This window comes from Papaver somniferum, chromosome 5 (genome assembly GCF_003573695.1).
Source record: "Papaver somniferum cultivar HN1 chromosome 5, ASM357369v1, whole genome shotgun sequence".
NCBI lineage: Eukaryota > Viridiplantae > Streptophyta > Magnoliopsida > Ranunculales > Papaveraceae > Papaver > Papaver somniferum.
The window spans coordinates 127,092,432-127,098,916 of record NC_039362.1 but is presented as its reverse complement, the minus strand read 5'-3'; the positions used below and the strand labels follow the sequence as shown (position 1 = coordinate 127,098,916).

At 35.3% G+C, this 6,485-nt stretch overlaps 1 long non-coding RNA gene across 1 annotated transcript; it reads right to left on the bottom strand.

The window, feature by feature from the left end:
• Window positions 1-560: 560 nt before the first annotated feature.
• LOC113282640 lies at window positions 561-2,838 on the bottom strand. The gene is made up of 2 exons (XR_003327081.1): window positions 2,515-2,838; window positions 561-686 (listed from the first exon to the last, which is right to left on the bottom strand). It is a non-coding gene; the product is annotated as an uncharacterized LOC113282640 (long non-coding RNA).
• Between the last annotated feature and the right edge of the window lie 3,647 nt (window positions 2,839-6,485).

The window sequence follows — 6,485 nt, the reverse complement described above, 5'->3', positions numbered from 1 at the left end:
AATACTTCGCAACTCTGCAGGTGAATTTGAACGGGGACGCTGCATCCATGAATGTGGACACCTAGATGCAGAACAAGCAGAGATTGTGGGGCTGATGCAAGCTATGTTATGGACAGAGGAACTCAACTTACAACAAGTATGTTTTGAACTTGATGCTCGCAATGTAGTGGCAGCAGCTAATGGAGCGTACCACAGGGTCAGATGGGAATCGCAAGCAATGGTTCTTGATATCATTAGTCATCTTAGCAGGCATCCATTATGGACTTGCAAATCTATTCTTAGGAAATGTAATAATCCAGCCGATAAGCTGGCTAACCATTCTCGCAATTTTCAAATTAGTAATAGTTGGAATCCACCAAACTTTATTGTGGAAGCATTATATGCTGACATGAATGGTGTAACCAATTCAACAATCTAATAAAAAATTTCTTTTAGTATCAAAAAAAAAAGGTTGAAGATAAATCAGTCTCGAAGAGGAGGTGATTCAAAGGAAGAGGTTGTGGAAGCATGTACGTTGCAAGGAAGAAAGCATTTACATATTATGGGATACCGGATACGTACCTCAATTTATCGATAACTGTAGTCCTGTGGTTATAATTGAGCTTAACCCAATCTATGAACCTACGCTCTCCAATGAACTTCATAATGTCTTTCTTCTTTACCGGAAATGTATCCACCTGGCAAGCCTATTACAGAAAACAACAAAACACGATTAAAATCTCATAACCACCATTCTTTTCACTGAACCATTCTTTTCATTCACAATCCAATAAAGCATGATATGACTCGGGAGATTGACGACATGGTGAAGTTGAAATATAACAGAGTGATTAAACCCCTAGAAACTCTTTAAAAAAGCACAAAAACAATTCTTCAAAATCTGAAGTTCATTTGATAAACAGCGACAACCCTTTACTCGATACTCTAAATCAAACTCTAAATCTTCATAAAGGTTGAAATTTTTCGTAAGATTGATAGACTAGTGGATTGCTCGTGCCATAATGGCACGGGGGCGGAAGGGGTGCTAGTGATCTAATCCCTTCATTACTGTATCGGGGTCAATATTTAACAATGGTAACATCTTCCGAAATTTTTTGACTCTTATCTCTTCACCAAAGCAAGTTGTCAATCATACTTGTAACTATCAACAAAAAGGTACATATAGCAAAATACTACCCAAATGTGGGTTAACTGCTCCATCTTACGCTCGGCACCAACCGAACCGGGACTGGAGTTACGCATCCAACTACCTTACGTACCTGGTTAAAACCTACATCGCCCCTGGCCTGTAACCTATCCTATCATGGGTCAGCCACAGCATTCGTCCCAACTCATTTACAACAGCTCTGAATTTAATCCAATCACCCTTAACCATTATGTTATAGTTCAAGTCCAAGAACTGTAAAGAACAAATAGAAGGCAACACCACATTCAAGTTTACATGTATTGACTGTGTGTGTTTTCTGCATGATTTTTGTTCATATCTTCTCTAACTTAGCAAAGCTAACAAAATTATATAAGAGATACACAATTCTGATAAAGATGTGAAAGAATGTAGCATTTTGTGGAATATAGACTAAAAATCAATTTCCTAGAAGCCAAGCCATCTAATACTATAGCAAGCGAAAAAGCATGAATTTCGTAGCAGAATCTCCACATAACAAATGCTCTTTCCCATCTGCAGAAATGGCAAAACATGCTTCATGGATGATGCTTTCAAGACCGGGCGTATGAGACTGGAAAATAGTCACAGTAGCATCAACTTTCAAAAGAAGCAATGAAATGTAAACCAACTACAACTGCCCTCTTTCCCGTCACTCTTATACCACTACGACTTAGGTGTTCAAGACATGCTTATAAAAACATAACATCTTTTAAAAGAACACTAATCGAAAATCTAAATAAAGAATTAGATCAACACGATGTTTACATTCTTTCAATAACAGAATAACGGAAGATTTTGAATTAAAAATGAGTACAAACTAAAATGGTATTCAATTTGGCATTTACACAAACACGTGATGTTCACTAATCTTTCTATACTGCAACCAAGGATGAAATCCAAAACTCATATCCAACTGAAATTCAACTGTCAATTCTTACAATCTGGATTTCATTTAAAAAAGTTATCAATGGAAATCAAAATTAATCAATTGGTACGGCCTAGTAAGTTAGTTTAGGATCATAAATTTCTCTATGATGAGTAAAACTTAACATAATGACATCACTTGCTTGGCTCTACTACAGTTCTTCATTTTCAGAACATGATTGATTATCAATAACCCTGTGAGACATGCAATTATGGTATCCTCTCAGACATTTACACATGTTAACTAATAATAATCTTTACAACTTAATCTTTGCCCTAATTTTAATATAGACAAAATCAAATGAAACATAAAATTGGAAATCAAAATTAACAAACAAATAGTAATAATAACTCAAAAACTAAATTTACAGGATCAGACATAATATAAACTCGAAAAATGGTTGCTAATTATCATCAATTCTTACCTCAAATTTTTCTTCCTAAGGTTAGAGAAAAAAAAATGGCATCGCATCAAAACCCCACAAACCCTAATTCCCTTGCAACTCAAATCAATTAAATTAAGGGAGGGTTTGACGTTTCTACCAAATCAATACCCAATTATCGAATTTGGGGTTACAGGCTAGATGATGATTGAATATTCAATCAAATCAAAACCCTGTACTCCAGATTCAAACTGAGTATAGATTACCCGAATATAGAGTGAGAAATCTATCTATAGTGATGAAGATGAAGAAAGAAAAGATTTCGATTCTGGAAAGGAAAACAGGAAAGGTGATGTATTTGCCCCCAGGTTTGTTTGATATTTACCCAAATGCCGTAGATACAAATGCTAAACCAAGTATTTTTGGGTAGTAAAAAACTGATAACGTTAAAGGGCCCATCCCCATGAGTGTGCCGTCCAAAAAGTTCTTTGGTTTCCCTTTAGTCTTTTGGTTTGCCCTCTTCATGTATATACAAAGATAATCTATCTATGTAACTGGATGAGTCCTTATCAATGAAACCCTTCTTTTTTCTCTGCATCTTCCATTTTCCTTGTTATTCTACTGCAAAACGTTATCATGCACGAAGTTATACCGCGGACCTGTATTTGATTGATTGATTTTTTTCTACATATGAATTATTATCAAGCTAAGTTGGATTTTTTTTTTCTTTTCCCATTTTTTGGTTTTGGCACAAACGTTCGGTTTATGAATTAGAGATTAATTTGATTAATTGATCTGTTTGTAGGCAAAAATTGATTTGATTATGAGTATAAATTAGGGATTCAATTTGATTTTGATTATGATTATGAATTAGGGATTCGTTTGTAATCTTTAATTATTTAGTAGTATGTACGAATTAATCTTCTTCGTATCTCGTACGGTGTATTAATCTTTGTCGTGTGTATGTATGTACTAATCAAGGTGACTTGGAGTTTGGGACATGATTGAGATCGGGGGAATCTGGGAAGAAAACCCATCTGTTAGCGAGGAGAAGAAGTGAATCTGAAAACTGAAAAGTTTTCTGTCTGGTCCAAGTCCTGGTCCAACTCGGTTCGGCCCAAATCCCAGACCAACCGGTTCGGTCCAAGTCCCAGTCCAACCTGGTCCAGTGTGAACCAACCCAACTGGTCTAGTCCACCCAACCGGTCCAGCCCCACCCAATCATGTCTGACCAGTACAATTCAAAATTTTGTGTTGGTGTTGTTGTTATGCTCCTGTTTCGGCCCATTCCATTCACATTGCAGACAGATGCACCCTGTTAAGTCCGTGGACGGTGCGCGACTAAGCATGTTCTAGATTTCTGTATATACAGTGGGAACCAAATTTTGAGGTATGTAACTATAACGCGAGTTTTTATATATTAGGCGTATTTACTCGCTAGGATTATTTATTTGTTTTTAGAATATGCCTAGTTTTATTTATTTTTGTCTTAAAATAAGTCATCGGCATATAAACGGTCAATTTAAATTATTTTTATTGATCTCAATCATTAAGAATTTTGGTCTTAATGTTATTTGTTCTCTTAAATATGATATTGGCTATAGTTGAATGATGTTTTTTGCTCAATTGATTGTACCAACTCAATTTCAATGTATTTATTTGGGGCTTAGAAGTACTTGAGCACCATTATTGGATACTTGATATTTTCCCCAAAAAAATTTGAATGTTCCGTGGAATGTATCCACTTGCTCGACTATTAATCTTTCAGTAGTTTCAAAACATACGTTCAAATAAAATCACATGTATTCCAATTTTTGTGGAAGAACTCATAAAAGATGATATGAGTCATAAAATTTTCATTTCTCTACTTCATCCATAATACTAACGAACCGGTATATGTTGAAGTATGACAACAAGAGAATTATCTTTAGTTATATATTCAACCTAAAGTAAGTGGTTGACATGTGTAGTGAGATTCTCTTGGCCTATTGAGATAAAGAAATTTCTCAAATTAAGCTAAATGTAGCAAAATTGAAAATGGAAAGAACCCCAAAGTAATGACGGTTAGACGTACCGACTCATATAAAGCATGTGATAAGGGACATATATATCATGAGACAAAAATATTATTTTTTTTCCAGTATAGGTATCAATTGAAAATGGGATCAGCTAAAATGTAATTCTAGCTCCCATCATAATAAAAGAGTTGGGAATGCACCTGGTCATATGTGTTGGCATATACAATGTAATGTGTTTGTGTATCATAATAATAACCAATTTTCACATCAACTTTGATAGCAACAAGAACTTTGCCTGGCCAATTCCCTATCTTATCGAGCGCAGCACTGCTCATTTATTTTTTCAAGATAAAACAAAGACGTCGCAAAATCTCTAGATCTATCACGAGATAATCACACCTTGTTAAATTTCCAAGTAACCCGTGCAAATGGATATCATATGGAACATCAAAATGATGAGAATGTAACTGATTGCATCTTTTATAGTCTCTAATATATTTGGAAGGAAATATATTTTAGAGAAACTAATGAGTCAATCTAGTGCAATGTGATTCACTATAATATTTGGATTATTGAATCCATATTGACTCCGACGATGAAATGTTGGAAACTGACTCATACAGGCTTTGGGCATAACCATAAAGAAACATTGGTTGTGACATGATGATTGTTTTGAAAGAACTCATACAAATATCACTTTATTTGAGTGAACGGAAATGGGAAAAAGATTGACAGAATGCAAAGTGACGACATATCTCTCAATAAGTGTTTTCTAAATTACTAGATGCACAACCCCCCTTCCCATTATGCTTTTAGGTAAGAGAGCATATCACTCATTTTTACAAAGTCTTCAGTAAAACACGATCGATACCATCCTAAGATGCAAATGGTAAAATTTCCATATTGCAAAGAAAACAAGGTGAAATTTAGAAAAATATTCATGCAGAATGCGGACCATTAAAGTGACTGATAGATCTGGTGAATGTTTTGACATTTTGGACTTGTTATAGTTCCCAAGAAATTTGCGTTTGAAAACTCCTAGCACATATTACACAATGCAAAGTGCAAAGGATAACCACCCTTGTTAATACTAGAGAATTTACATCAAAAGGACTTGATGAATATTGCATGTTTAATAGGATCAATATAGAGCATCTTATACCCAATGGTCTCGCAGAAGCTACCATCAAAGGTTACAGATGGTGTCTAAGGAATAGTTATGCGTACCAACCTACCTTTTATTGCTTTGGAGATATGCAATATTACGCGCATCTTTACTTAATTCGTTTTAGAACCCAATATTAGTCAACCTTTTCTGCGTACCAGTTGGTAACTGAATTTAAGCCTGACATTTGTGTTCTTACGCATTTTTGGTTGCACTATATATGTGCCATTATGAGTCCACATCGTACTATGATGGGTCACGAAAATGATTAAGTAATTTTGTTGGATATTTACTCTCAACAATTATCTGCATTTTAAAACTTTTGGCAGGAGATCTCTTACCGCTAGATTTGCGGGTTATCACTTTAATGAGACGGTCTTCCCGTCGTTAGGGGGAGATAAGAAAAAGTATTTTCTAAGGGAACGACATGAATTGTCGTGGTGTGTTCCCACTGTGTCTCATATTGATTCTTGTACTCCACAAATGTAAATGTTAAGTGATAAAGAATATTCGATTTTCATAATGTACACTGATGTCGATAAAGTAACAAAATCACACATACCAGCTGCAAATATTCATGCAAGGTTAGAAATCCTCGGTATGGGGTACACCATAGACTAAGGTGTTGCAACTACACTTGGTGGAAGTGTAGTTGAGGCCGTGGCTCCATAAAGCTAGATGGAGAGACCACTTGGTTCGATCAATCCTCACCTATAAAGGAAGTAGGTGAGTAAGGCACAACTTATTTATATCATCAGAAATCATTTCATAAGATTGTCTCTGAATATGTCCATGAATCAAATTGGAGGACGCTCCGAAGTTTTAAATGA